Genomic DNA, 15,518 nt, shown 5'->3' on the forward strand with positions numbered 1-15,518 from the left:
TACTATAGATTTGTTAGATGTTTACCACTGGGGAGAGCTGGGGGAAGGGAAGATTCACTGCAACTTTGCAGTGAATCAGTAATGATTTCAAAATAAAAGGTTAAAATGAAAGAAAAAATGGCTCAAAACAACACACTCTGCAAATAAAGTAAGACTAGGCTGGGTCACTGAATTTACCCTACTCTCCTCCAGTTTTGAGAGGCTGCTTTGCTTCTCCAGAGTTATAACTGAAGAAAACAGTACTAGGCTGCCCATAAGAGGACTTCTGACCACACTTCTTTTCTTTTGAGACAGCAAGCCATTTCTTTGGAGGAAGTTCACTGGAGAAAAGTAGAAAACATAGTTACTGGGATTCCAACTACTCCAAATATATGAACTCCATCTCTGTTGAAGGGGTTTTTATCACGGCTGATTGTCAAATGTAACTTTGAGACTGGGGGAATGGAGGAATTCTCGCTAACTGCGGGGCGGGGGGGGGGGTGGTAGAGGTGAGACGGAGGTCCAACAGGAAGGGGATAGATGTACACATATAGCTGATTCACGTTTATGTACAGCAGAAATTAACATAACATTGTAAAGCAACTATACCCCAATTAAAAAAAAAAAATGTTTGCTAGGACGGGGCTTTTGGAGGAGGTGTTACACAGACAAAAATGAATTCATTTTAGAGTCAGTGCACCTGAGTTTGAATTCCAGTCTGGCTCCTTACTGGCTGAAAGATCTTGAGGAAGACTCATCTGTCTCATTCTCCATTATCTATAAAATGGGGATGTTATAATTTCTATTTCCCAAGGCTGAGATAAAATCACATGAATAATGCATTGTGAAAGCATTTGATAATCTTTAAAGTAGCAAACAAACATAAATGGTGTTGGTTGTTTAGCTGGTACATGGTGGGATGTAGTTCTTATGATCAATGTTATGCCCTGGTAATCAGTTCCCCATGATCCCAAGCCCCTTTATTTTTATTTAGTTCTCAGGCACTCATTGTTCACACAAGAAAATAAAACTTCCGCCCATTGCCTTGTTCTGTGACTTATATAACACACCTGGGAAAGTTTAACATTAATAAAATGCTGCACCATAAACCACACACTAATGCCCCTTTATTATTCTTCTCAGGCCTGTCTTTATTCATGTTTCTCCCCCCTTGACATTATTTTCTGTCGCTTATGGAATAACCTGAACCTGAACATCAATCTTGTTTAAGGACAGTTTCCTTCTCATACAAAGTAGGAGTCCAGCGTGGAAGTCCAGTTACTTATCTGAAGTATTTCTTGGAGAAGGAATAATCATTCATATCATAGCTGTCTCCCAAGATCTAAGTTTTATACAACTCATCTTAGAAGGACGATCACCTCCTCTCTGCTCCGTGAAGTCCAGTTTGTTTACTTTTTATTTCTGTCCAATATGATGTAGAAAATGGAAGTTCTCATAGGTCTTTTGTGTGTGTGGAATTTTTTTTAACATCTTTATTGGAGTATAATTGCTTTACAATGGTGTGTTAGTGTCTGCTTTATAACAAAGTGAATCAGTTATACATATACATATGTTCCCATATCCCTTCCCTCTTGCATCTCCCTCCCTCCCACCCTCCCTATCCCACCCCTCCAGCTGGTCATAAACCACCGAGCTGATATCCCTGTGCTATGCGGCTGCTTCCCACTAGCTATCTATTTTACGTTTGGTCGTGTATATATGTCCATGCCACTCTCTCACTTTGTCACAGCTTACCCTTCCCCCTCCCCATATCCTCAAGTCCATGCTCTAGTAGGTCCCCATATCCTCAAGTCCATGCTCTAGTAGGTCTAGTGTCCTTATTCCCTGTCTTACCCCTAGGTTCTTCATGACATTTTTTTTTCTTAGATTCCATATATATGTGTTAGCATACGGTATTTGTTTTTCTCTTTCTGACTTACTTCACTCTGTATGACAGACTCTAGGTCCATCCACCTCAGAACACTCTATGACATAAATCAAAGCAAGATCCTTTTTGACCCACCTCCTAGAGAAGTGGAAATAAAAACAAAAAGAAACAAATGGGACCTAATGAAACTTAAAAGCTTTTGTACAGCAAAGGAAAACAAGACAAAAAGACAACCCTCAGAATGGAAGAAAATATTTGCAAATGAAGCAACTGACAAAGGATTAATCTCCAAAATTTACAAGCAGCTCATGCATCTCAATATCAAAGAAACAAACAACCCAATCCAAACATGGGCAGAAGACCTAAATAGACATTTCTCCAAAGAAGATATACAGACTGCCAACAAACACATGAAAGAATGCTCAACATCATTAATCACTAGAGAAATGCAAATCAAAACTACAATGAGATACCATCTCACACCGGTCAGAATGGCCATCATCAAAAAATCTACAAACTATAAATGCTGGAGAGGGTGTGGAGAAAAGGGAACCCTCTTGCACTGTTGGTGGGAATGTGAATTGATACAGACACTATGGAGAACAGTATGGAGGTTCCTTAAAAACCTACAAATAGAACTACCATACGACCCAGCAATCCCACTACTGGGCATATACCCTGAGAAAACCATCATTCAAAAAGAGTCATGTACCACAATGTTCATTGCAGCTCTATTTACAATAGCCAGGACATGGAAGCAACCTAAGTGTCCATCAACAGATGAATGGACAAAGAAGATGTGGCACATATATACAATGGAATATTACTCAGCCATAAAAAGAAACGAAATTGAGTGAAAACATTTTCTTTATTTCTCCAGCATGTCCTATGGCCCATGTTCCTATGTTCTCCAACTTTATCTCCTGTCCTTGCTTCTCACTTTCTCTAGAAATACCAGAATGCTTATAGGTAGACACACAGAGGAGTATTTCTTTATCTCTATGCTTTTGCTGGAGCTGTCCCAACTTTCTTCACCTGGTTGACATCTGGAGATGCCTCAAGATTCAGGGACAGCCATATCCTTTCCAGGAAGCCTTCCATAGAGTCCTAGAGTTGGATTCATCCCCCTCACACAAATTTCTGTTCTTTTTCACCTCTATTTATTTATCTATCTATTTTCACTTTTGAAAATTGCTTTCAGGAAGGTTATATCATTTTTTTATTTGTCTTTCTTTCCATCTTAATTATTGCTATTGTGTCTGTCTCCCCTACCAATTATGAATTCTTAAAGGAGCTTGGACTCTTCCAGATTCATTTTTGTATCTCTAGAACCCAGTATGATCTTGGCACAAAGGAGGTTCTCAGGAGATGTTTGTTGAAAGAGAGGTAACTTGAAATGAATTTAGATTCTAAGCTCTGTGGAGATAAAGACTGATGTCCTTTTCTGTTCATTACTGAAAGCCAGTCCATGGAACAGTTCCTAGAACATGGTAGTCAGTCAGTAAATATTTGTAGAAGGAGCAAAGAAGGAACAAATGAATGAACATATATTGGCATAAGTATTAGTGATGGTGGAAAGGAAATGTATTCTTAGGTCAATCTGAAATCATTTTACTCACTACTCTTTTCCTATGATTGAACCCTTCGGTCTTCATTATCATTCAGGGGATAATATAAAATAATGGTAGGCTAAACTTACCGATTCTACTTCAAGTTGAGTGACTCGGATTCAAATCCTGACTCCACCACCTACCAGAAAAGGTGTGACTTTGCGCAAGTTGCTGAAACTCTCTGGGCCTCCACTTCCTCATCTGTAAAATGAAGGATAATAATATTATCTCCTGCACCAGTAAGGGTTTAGTGTGTGCAAAAGAGACACTTAGAATGTTGCCTAGCACATAGCAAGTACTCATTGTAAGTATTATTCTTATTTATATAAACTACAGGGCAGGTTTATTCATATATTAAAAATATTTGCTGAGCGCCTACTACGTGCTTGACACTGAGTTAAACCCTATGAAGGCAAACGTAAGGGAACCAAGTTGGTCTTTGCCTGCAAGTCACTCATAACCTATAAAAACCAAAAATCTAATTTGGTGTTATGAGTTCAGTGAGGCAAATAAAACCACAATGAAATATTACCTTCTGCCTGAAAGAATAGTCATCATTGAAAAGACAACTGATAAATGCTGGCATGAATGTGGAGAACAGGGAACCCTCGTGCACTGTTGGTGGGACTGTAAATTGGCACAGCCACTATGGAAAATGTTATGGGGGCTCCTCAAATAATTAAAAATAAAACAACCATATGATCCAGCAATTTCACTTCTGGGAATGTATCCAAAGGAAATGAAAACATTAACTCAAAAAGATATCTGCACCCCCATGTTCACAGCAGGATTTATGTACAGTTACCAAGACATGGAAGCAACCTAAATGTCCACTGACAGATGAATGGATAAAGAAGTTGTGGTATATGTATACAATGGAATAGTATTCAGCCCTAAAAAGCAAGGAAATCCTACAATTTGCAACAACAGAGATGGAACTTGAAGGCATTATACTAAGTGAAATAAGTCAGACAGAAAAAGACCAATACTGTATGATCTCACTTATATGTGGAATCTAAAACAAAAAACAAAAACAAAAGGTACAAACTTCCAGTTATAAGACAAATAAGTACTATGGATGTAATGTACAGCACAGTGACTACAGTTAACACTGCTGCACACAGTAAACTACTGCACACAGTAAACTCCTAGGGTTTACTCTCTCTTAACAACATATAAGTTGTTAAGAGAGAGTAAACCCTAGGAGTTCTCATTGCAAGAAAAATTTTTTTTCTTTTAACTTTCTTATTATTGTATCTATATAAGAAGATAGACGTTAGCTGAACCTATTGTGGTGATCACAATCTACATAAATCAAACCATCATGCGCTATACCTTGAACTTACACAGTGATGTATGTCAATTATTTCTTAATAAAACTGGGGGAAAAGACATGGCTAATATTTTGTTTTAACATCTTCATTGGAGTATAATTGCTTTACAATGGTATTAAGTTTCTGCTTTATAACAAAGTGAATCAGCTATAGATATACATATATCCCCATATCTCCTCCCTCTTGCGTCTCCCTCCCACCCTCCCTATCCCACCCCTCTAGGTGGTCACAAAGCACTGAGCTGATCTCCCTGTGCTATGCGGCTGCTTCCCAGTAGCTATCTATCTTACATTTGGTAGTGTATATATGTCCATGCCACTCTCTCACTTCGTCCCAGCTTACCCTTCCCCCTCCCCGTGTACTCAAGTCCATTCTCTACGTCTGCGTCTTTATTCCTGTCCTGCCCCTAGGTTCTTCAGAACCAATTTTTTTTTTTTTAGATTCCATGTATATGTGTTAGCATATGGTATTTGTTTTTCTCTTTCTGACTTACTTCACTCTGTATGACAGATTCTAGGTCCATCCACCTCACTACAAATAACTCAGTTTCATTTCTTTTTACGGTTGAATAATATTCCATTGTATATATGTGCCACATCTTCTTTATCCATTCATCTGTCGATGGACACTTAGGTTGCTTCCATGTCCTGGCTATTGTAAATAGAGCTGCAGTGAACATTGTGGTACATGACTCTTTCTGAATGATGGTTTTCTCAGGGTATATGCCCAGTAGTGGGATTGCTGGGTCATATGGTAGTTCTATTTGTAGTTTTTTAAGGAACCTCCATACTGTTCTCCATAGTGGCTGTATCAATTTACATTCCCACCAATAGTGCAAGAGAGTTCCCTTTTCTCCACACCCTCTCCAGCATTTACTGTTTGTAGATTTTTTGATGATGGCCATTCTGACTGGTGTGAGGTGATACCTCACTGTAGTTTTGATTTGCATTTCTCTAGTGATTAGTGATGTTGAGCATTCTTTCATGTGTTTGTTGGCAATCTGTATATCTTCTTTGGAGAAATGTCTATTTAGGTCTTCTGCCCATGTTTGCATTGGGTTGTTGGTTTTTTTGATATTGAGCTGCATGAGCTGCTTGTAAAATTTTGAGATTAATCCTTTGTCAGTTGCTTTGTTAGCAAATATTTTCTCCCATTCTGAGGGTTGTCTTTTAGTCTTGTTGATGTTTTCCTTTGCTGTGCAAAAGCTTTTAAGTTTCATTAAGTCCCATTTGTTTCTTTTCGTTTTTATATCCATTTCTCTAGGAGGTGGGTCAAAAAGGATCTTGCTGTGATTTGTCACAGAGTGCGCTGCCTATGTTTTCCTCTAAGAGTTTTATAGTGTCTGGCCTTACATTTACGACATGGCTGATTAAACAAGAGAATTCCACAGAGACAGAAGAGCCTGGACAATATGGAGGGAGGGAGCTGTCAGGAGGAGCTTATAATGGTGTTGGCATCTGGTCCTGGGTACAGTACAGAAAGCAGTGTTAGCTGTTTCTCCTTTTACTGTTTATCATTGCTTGGGTATAATAAATACTGCATTAACCATGAAAAAAAAAAAAGGAGGAGGAGGAAGAGAATAAGAAAGCCTGGCACTTGTGTACCTTTGTCTTGAGTGTATTTGGTCAAGGCTGAAGACATCCTCATATCCCTTTCCGATTTTTATTCCTCAAAATCCATTAAGAGAGTATGTGAATTGGGGAGATGGCGGAGGGGTGTTTTGAGTTCACTGAATCAGAAGCTGCAGGAGCAACAGAGGTGTTCCTAATTTTAGAAGTGGTGATTTGCGTTCCAAATGTATTGGGGACTTGCATCCTACACGTTCACAGTGTCCTGAGGAGGTGGCAGGGACTCTAAGAGGAATGACAGGGATGTACGGAAGGGTTGGTCCTTTGTTGCGCAGTCCCTGGCCTCATGACATGGCTGCATGGAAACTGGACTCATTTTGGTGGGGGAGTGGGTGGCCGTGCCTTATAAACTGCAAATCACAGAATATACACAAAGGAACCAAGGGTGTCAGGGTTCAGGGGTTTCAGAGACTATAAATTCACACACAACTTTCCTTCTGTCTTTTTTCCCCAGGTAGTAAATAATTGTCAGAGAAATGTCATAACTACTGTTATGGCTGAACATGACAGCACCTAACAATGGATCCTAGAAAATTCACACACACACACACACACACACACACACTCACAACAAAAATCATCATGTGCCCATCGCCATAATGCACGATGGACGTGAGAATAGAGATAGGAAAGTAGTTGAGTGGTAGTGGCCATTGTGTTAGCCAAAGTCACAGAGAGAAGAACCCGGAGAAGGTAGGCATGTTCATAAGCACAGGCTCAAGGGTATCCAACCTTAGACGAGGAAGCAGTACTTCCAAGGTGGGTTTGGAAGGAGACCACCTGTTCACAGGAGCCTCTGGCTCCCAGACACAGCCATCATTGCACTTACTCTTTGGGGCTTTTTGAAAGTCTGTGAGAAGGGAGTTTTCCTGTCCATGGTGGAGAATTTTCGTTGGACTGGTTTTCCTGGAAGCAAGTTTGGAAGTGTCCTATTGAGAGATCTGCACATATACTTGGGTCCTTGATTCCAGTGCAAAAGGCCAGATTTCCTGGAGATGGGAGGGTGATTTTAAACAGCCTTCAAAGGCCATGTATGGAGTCTGACCTAAATGTTAGGTACGCCCTGATCATTATGCCTCTCGGCTGCACGCTCCACTGTAATTATCAGCTCTCACGTGGCTCCTGTCCTCACAAAGCCCCCCTTTGAAGATGCCCAAGTCACAGACTGGGTCTGTCAACGTTTTCCTTCACGCCCGTGATGAAATGAGAGGTGGGCAGAATGTACTCTTCAGAAGGAGGTTATATAACAGAAGCCATCTGTGGCCCTGCTCCAAGGCAGCCCACAAATGTCCCTTGTCTGTCTTCCCCACTCATGAGTCCTTGATGGCTCTAGACGTTGAGCCAGAGTCATTTACGAGGTCACCTATTCAGAATGTCTCAGCATTAAAGAATAGGAGAGGAAAAATAAACCAGCATCCATTCTTCAGTGTGGACACCGAGTGGAGCTTTCGGTAGGAGAGCTTTTCGGAGCTTTCCCAGACAGTCCTTCAAGTTTAACAAAAACACCATGGTGCTTAAGGCTGATGAGGTTGAACTTCAGTGGTACCATTTGTGGACCCAGATGATAGGAATGTAAGTAGGTCTGTTCTGGAAAGCTGGTTGACTCATATGTATCAAGGGTTTGAAGAATACGTAATATTTTGGGCAGTTCCCTGGGTCCAGTGATTAGGACTTCACACTTTCACTGCCAAGGGTCCGGGTTTGATCCCTGGTTGGATAACTCAGATCCCACAAGCTGTGCAGTGCACCGCCCCCCACCCCCCACCCCCGCAAAAAAAAAGTATTATTTTAATCACTTCCACTCTCATTCTAATCAAACAGTCTGAAATCCAGACAAGTTTATGGAAAAAGGTGTTCATTACTATGAAACATTGGAAACAAACTCAAACAGCCAACATGTAGAATTGGTAAGCGCTTTTTGCTGAATTCCTCAATGGAATATTTGAAGTCATGTAAAATGAAGTTTACAAAGAATTTGTAATTCACCTGGGAAGATGCTTCTGTCCTAATGATTAATTTAAAAAACGGAATATAAAATTGAATATATAGTATGGTTCCAAGCTAAAATTTTAAAAATGTAAAGACAGCAAGGAATAAACCAAAATGTTCAAGGTGGTTACTTCTGAGCTATAGGATGATGGATGATTTCACTTATTCCTTTCAATCTTGTTGTCATTGTGTGAGTTTTCTACAAGCATGTATTTCTTTTATGCATTAAAAAGATGTTACTTTAAAAATTGGATCTTTGGGGATAAAAGGTGGAAGAGTGAGTCCCTGGGGTGGTGGGGAGGGAGTTGCTGATTTAAAAGGGACATGAGGGAACTTTCTAGAGTGATGGAAACATTCTACATCTTGATCTGGCTGGTGCTTATATGGGTGTATACAGAGGAACAAATTCGTTGGGTTGTACCATCAATATGTGTGTACTCGTTGTATGTAACGTTCACCTCAAATTTAAAAACACTGCATCTTGACCCTTGCATCCCTTTAATTACGTGTAGCCCTCACATAATCCCATATTTTTGGCCAGCCTTCATTTTCATGTGGTTCCCATCACTCCTGCTGAGTTGCTCCCACCCACATGTCCTGCCCCCACCTTTATGTTGTAGGTACCTTCTGGGAAGAACTACATTATCTCTTCCCTACCAAGCTCTCCAAGACAATTCTTACTTAGAGTCTATACTCCTCTACTAACTTGCTGAGTGGCCTCAGGTAAGTAACTTATCCTTTAGTTTTTTCATATTCAGGGTTGAGGGCAGTGGGGGTAGTAATATCTACCTCATAGGGTAATATTGTGCAGATTAGGAAATACATATACGAAGTGCTTCCCACAGGGTCTAAGACGTGGTGAGCCTCTAATAAGTAGAAGTAATTATTATTCTTAGTCTCGAATCTCGCCCAGATCCACCCTAACCCTACACATTCTTCAAAACATATCTACCCCTCTAGAAGCTATTCATGACCACTGCAGCTTTCGTGGGTCTCCTAATTTTTGTTGTTCAATTTAGCCCTTAACCACACACTGCCATGTAGAACTTGCTGCTCTTTCATGGCAAAGAGAGATGAGATTTATTGGTCACCTACTGTGTGCCAGATGCAATTATGAACTTGGTTTACACTATCTCTAATCATTTTAAAATAATCCCCCAAGGCAGGAGTTATTATTCTCCATTTTACAGGTGGGGAAACTGAGACTCAGAGAGGCCATGTAATTTGTTTAAGGTCACCCAGCTGGATCTGAACCCAGCTCTGCCTGAGTTGAAAATCTGTGCTTTTTCTTCCTTAATGTGTGCTAGTTGTTGAACATTTCTTGAGGGTCAGATATTAGCTGCAGCAAAAGGCAAAGAATTCATTCATTCATTCATGCATTCAGTCAACAAATGTGAAGCACTGTGACATATGCTATCAGGATCCCCTCCATTTCCTCTTAGGCCTTATCAGTATAGTACACACAACCCAACTCTCAGTGCTGGCATCCACAAGTCTTTCCTTGAAGATTTCCTCTGGCCACTAGAGCCTGCTCTGCTGATGGACAGGATGGCAGGATGACAGAGCTGGAGACTTCCCTCTCCCTGAGAACAGCCTTCAGTGACTGACGGGAGCTAATGTGTAACCACCCCAGCCCTATCACTCACTCCTCAGGTGGGACAACTCTGAATCTGTGTCTACACTGGCTCCTAGAGTCCCAAGGAGTTTCATACTCCAGTTGCCCCAATGGTAAGTCACTTGATGACACACCTACTATAGACTGAATGTTTTTGTCCCCCCAAACTCATATGTTAAAACTTAACATCCAATGTGATGGTATTTGGGGCCTTTGGGAAGTGATGGTGGGACCTTTATCAATGCGATGAGTGCCCTTATACAAGAGACCCCAGAGAGCTCCCTTCCCCTTCCACCATGAAAGGACACAAGGAGAAGTTGGCCATCTGCAACCTGCACCTGAACCTGACCCTGCTGGCATCCTGATCTCAGACTTCCAGCCTCCAGAACTGTTCAAAACTGTGAGAAATACACTTCTGATGTATAAGCCACACAGAATTGTACCCTGTTTTCATGGACCTTTATTGGCTGTCTTCTTTTCCTTGTCTCACTCCCATCCGCTGACTGCACTCCCTTCACCTCCCAAATAAACCAGTTGCACTTGAATCCTTGCCTGAGCGTCAGCAGTGGGAGGAAACCAGGCAAAAATGAACAGAGACATCTATGAGGCGCCTGCCTTTACACAGCTTGCACCCTAGTGGGGGAGACCAGCCATAAATAAGCAAACAGTAAATACAAGATACTTATAGATGGTGAAAATTACCAGGCAAGAACCAAGATGATGTGATGGAGAATAACTGGGGGGAGGAACTCTTGTAGATATAATCACGGTCAGACAGGGTCTCCGGGGAAAGCAACCTTCAAATGAGGCCTGGACAACAAGAGAGCCAGCCACACAAGGGGCGAGAGTGAGAGAATTTAGGAAGCGGGGACACACCAGGGGTGAAGGTTTCCTAGGTGGGAAATGTGTTGCATATTTATGAACCCTAAGGAGGACAGTATGGCAGTGGCAGAGTGACTGAGGAAAGTGGACATGCTGGCAGGTGACAGACCTTTCAGCGCTTGTAGGCACGTCAAGAAGTTTGGAACCATGGGAGGCCATTGATGTGGTTTAAGGAAGGTCTTTGAATTTGACCTAAACCTGGAGGTTACTGTCTCCATCCTTGGGATTCAAATTCATTCACCTGGCTTCAGGGAGGAGGGGAGAAGGAGAAGAGGCTGGAGGAGGTTGCTTCTGCAAAGAAGTATGTCAGCAGAAGCTGAAGGGACCCTTTGTTTCATCAGGCTAGTTTTCCCTTTGATTCCCCAAAACCTCTAATTCTGCATGTCACGAGGAAATAGGTATACTGCAGCTCTGTGACAGCCTTCTCCAGTGTCTATGGCAACCTCGGGCTGGGGCCATTTTTCCTTCATCAAAAGAATGGGCTGGTTTCCTGAAGATAAGTAGAGCCCCATTGTTGCTCTCAACTTTATAGAGGTAGCGTGCACAGGAATAATAAAGAGCCGGCCGAATCTTGCTAATGATCTTACTTGAAATAGCGTGAAATGAAAGCATTTCTCCCCCGTCAAATTATAGATGCTTCAGGAGGAGAAGACGAGAAAGAGGCTCAAACTGGGGCTTTACTTCTTATCCCAGCCGTTGTGTGTGTGTGTGTGTGTGTGTGTGTGTGTGTGTGTGTGTGTGTGGCCAGAATCCGGTATGTTATTAAAAAGAGCTGGCTTCCAGGTTTGTGAAGTAGACGCACTTAGCTATGTTCCTGAGAGGAACCAAAGGGCTAAACAAAGCAGGTGGGTGGAGAAAGGAGCATTATTTGACAACAAAAGTCTCTTGACTTACAGATCAGGCTGGTGTAAAAGCTCTTCTTCCTCTTCCTAACTGGGGGACAAGGTTATCTTTCCAAAGGAAGGCAGATCACATCATTCAACAATATAAAGACCTTCAGTGGCTTCTGGTAGGTGGGTCCAATAAAAACCCTAAGCTCTTTAGCTCAACCTTTCAACCCCAGCGTTCACTATGCATCTTTTACTTAGTCTGTTGGCTACTGCCAGTTCCTCCAAAGCACCATGCTGTATCAGGCCTCTGAGCTTTCTTGTAGAATACATGCTTCAATAAAAATTTTTAAAAAATGCATAATAGACATTTTTAATTGATCCAAGATTAATATATGTATTCATAGAATAATTTCTGATTGTATTGGGCAAGAAGATAGCCGATGCATGATAAAAAAGCTGGAAACATTTCAATAAATTATCAGATTCATTTTTGTAGTCCCATAAAAAAAAAGCTTGGCTTGGGAATCTCCTCCACCACAAAGCTGTCCTAGCCTCCCCAGGTAAGACTATTTGTTCTCACCCATGCAACCCATGTACACCCAAACCCCTGTATAGCAGACTTCGGGACTGGGGTAGATGGATTTCAATGATGGCCCCAGTAAATGACCTGCCTGTATCCACACCCTTTGCCTGTCATTCTGTAGTTCCCTGGCCCTGATGTGTGACTTGTTTTGAAAGATAAGATTATAGCAAAGTTCATGCAATCAGAGGCTTGAAAGCATGTGTGGGTCTCTTCTTGTCCTCGTATACAACTAGGTTTAGTTACTCTCAGATTCCTACCACCATCGCAAGAACAAGCCCCGGCTAGCCTGTTGGAGAATGAGAGACGCATGGAGCACAGCAAGGCCATCCTAGACCAGCCAGCTCCTGGCCAACCCTCCAGCTGCCTGAAGATGCATGAAAGATCCCCCCCTTCCCAAACTGGCAAAACTACCCAGATTGCCCACAGGTTTGTAAACAATAATAAATGGTTGGTTTAAGCCACTACATTTTGAGGTACTGTGTTTTATGCCAATTGCTAAATAATAGAAGGGCCCACAAAGGTGAAGATTTAGGTCTGGTTGACCATTGTCCAGCTGTGTGAAAAACCATAGCTTACCTCACTCTCATCAAGAGAAAAGAGGTGAGAAAAAGAGGGGTCCACTGTGGTTAGCACATTAATCCTTTCCAATAGAGAAGGCTGATCCAATTTATGTTATAATCCCCTCATCTCATAAGTCAAATAAAGAACTCTCTCCCCTTCGAGGGTTAGTGAGAGGTAATGAGATGGCAACCATATCACTTGATCCTTTTGAGAGGACAGAACTTTGTCTTCTACGGACTGGTTGTAAGAAGCAGAGAGGGAAAGGGAATGGCTCCCCCTATAGGACACATTTGACCAACCATGCACAGTTGTAAAAAGTTGAAGTTTCCAGAACCATTGTACACCCTCTTTCCCTATAAGAGAAACTATGCCAATTAAACCACTAAGGAGAGAATGGAGGGGAGAGATTCAGGCAGAATGAAAAAGGACTAGGAGAGGCTGGCAGAGTATGAGAGGCACTTTAGGAAGGGATTTTGCCTTCACTGACACCATTCTACTTTCCACCCAGACTCACACTCATGCATCCTCTATTTAAAGTATTAAATATCATCATAGAAAATATTTGATGATTGATCACTACATGCCAAGCATCGAAAAAACTCATTTAACTGGGGCTTCCCTGGTGGCGCAGTGGTTGAGAATCTGCCTGCTAATGCAGGGGACACGGGTTCGAGCCCTGGTCTGGGAGGATCCCACATGCCGCGGAGCAACTAGGCCCGTGAGCCACAACTACTGAGCCTGCGCGTCTGGAGCCTGTGCTCCGCAACAAGAGAGGCCCGTGCACCGCGATGAAGAGTGGCCCCCGCTTGCCACAACTAGAGAAGGCCCTCGCAAAGAAACGAAGACCCAACACAGCAAAAATAAATAAGTAAATTAATAAACTCCTACCCCCAACATCTTCTTAAAAAAAAAAAACTCATTTAACTCTCACAATAATTCTAGATGTGGGCTGTCATCCTTGTTTTACAGATGAGGGAGAAAAGAGTTAGATTTACCCCAAGTCACATAGGTAGTAAGGGATGGAATTAGGATTCAAATCCAGGCAGACTTGCTCTGATGCCTATGTATGCATAGTCTTGAGGAAAGAAGCCACATTGTGCCTTGTAGCCATGATGTAGCATTAGACCTTGGATGTGGATCAGCAGGGTAGATCAGAATGAAGGACTCTTGCTTCTTCTCTACCACACTTAGGACCTTCTTCCATACTGGAGCTGCTAGACCCATGGTTTTTTAAAAAAATCTTATTTTATTGAATTATAGTTGATTTACAACGTCGTGTTAATTGCTGCTGTACAGCAAAGTGATTCAGTTCTACATATCTCTATACATTCTTTTTCATACTCTTTTCCATTATGGTTTATCACAGGATATTGAATATAGTTCCCTGTGCTATACAGCAGGACCTTGTTGTTTATCCATTCTATACATAATAGTTTGCATCTGCTAATCCCATACTCCCAGTCCTTCCCTTCCCCACCACGCCCCTTGGCAACCACAAGTCTGTTCTCTATGTCTGTGAGTCTGTTTCCGTTTCATATATATGTTCATTTGTGTCGTATTTTGGATTCCACATATAAATGATATCACATGGTATTTGTCTTTCTCTTTCTGACTTACTTCACTTAGTATGATAATCTCTAGGTCCATCCATGTTGCTGCAAATGGGATTATTTCATTCTTTTTTATGGCTGAGTAGTATTCCACTGTATACATGTACCACATCCTCTTTATCCAGTCATCTGTCCATGGACATTTAGGTTGTTTCCATGTCTTGGCTGTTGTAAATAGTGCTGCTATGAACATAGGGGTGCATGTATCCTTTCGAAGTGTGTTTTTCTCCAGATATATGCCCAGGAGTGGGTTTGCAGGATCATATGGCAACTCTATTTTTAGTTTTTTAAGGAACCTCCATACTGTTCTCCCTAGTGGCTGTATCAATTTACATTCCCACCGACAGTGTAGGAGAGTTCCTTTTTCTCCACACCCTCTCCAGCATTTATTTGTAGATTTTTTAATGATGGCCATTCCGACTGGTGTGAGGTGATACCTCATTGTAGTTTTGATTTGCATTTCTCTAATAATTAGTGATGATGAGCATCTTTTCATGTGCCTGTTGGCCATCTGTATTAGACCGACGTTGATCTGCCCCTGGTTGCTCTATACTTCCAGGCATGTGGCTCTCTTCATTAGAAAAGCATTAGCCTGAGGGAAGGGGATCTCAGAGCCAGGCAATTCAGAATTTTGCCTATTTTTTTTTCACCCTTATTAGGACACTCCCCTCGACTTGGTTGAATTTCACCTATGTTCCTGGCTCGCCTCACTATTACTATCACAGAAACATAACCAACCACCTCTCTTTTAACTGACTGCCCAATTTGTATTCTAACTCTACTATTTTAGCCCATTCAATTTCTACACCAGAATATCTCCAAATGCATATAAGCACATAATTGTACCTTTATAAACCATTTATCCAAATTCATTTTGTATACATAATTTAGTACACGTTCCTTTTCCAAAACAAAAGATTCCGCCTCCCCCCCGCTTTTTTTTTTTTTTTGCGGTACGCGGGCCTCTGACTGCTGTGGCCTCTCCCGTTGTGGAGCACAGGCTCCGGAC

At 41.7% G+C, this 15,518-nt stretch overlaps 1 long non-coding RNA gene across 2 annotated transcripts in view; it reads right to left on the bottom strand.

Moving 5' to 3' along the window:
* The window catches only part of LOC307198266, a 433,339-nt gene that overhangs the window by 67,031 nt on the left and 350,790 nt on the right, over positions 1–15,518 (bottom strand). For both annotated transcript variants that reach the window (XR_013831596.1, XR_013831597.1), the window contains exon 4: positions 3,567–3,678. This is a non-coding gene — a long non-coding RNA (uncharacterized lncRNA). The remainder of the gene's footprint in view (positions 1–3,566; positions 3,679–15,518) is intronic.

Source organism: Stenella coeruleoalba (assembly GCF_951394435.1).
Source record: "Stenella coeruleoalba genome assembly, chromosome: 15".
NCBI classification, from domain to species: domain Eukaryota; kingdom Metazoa; phylum Chordata; class Mammalia; order Artiodactyla; family Delphinidae; genus Stenella; species Stenella coeruleoalba.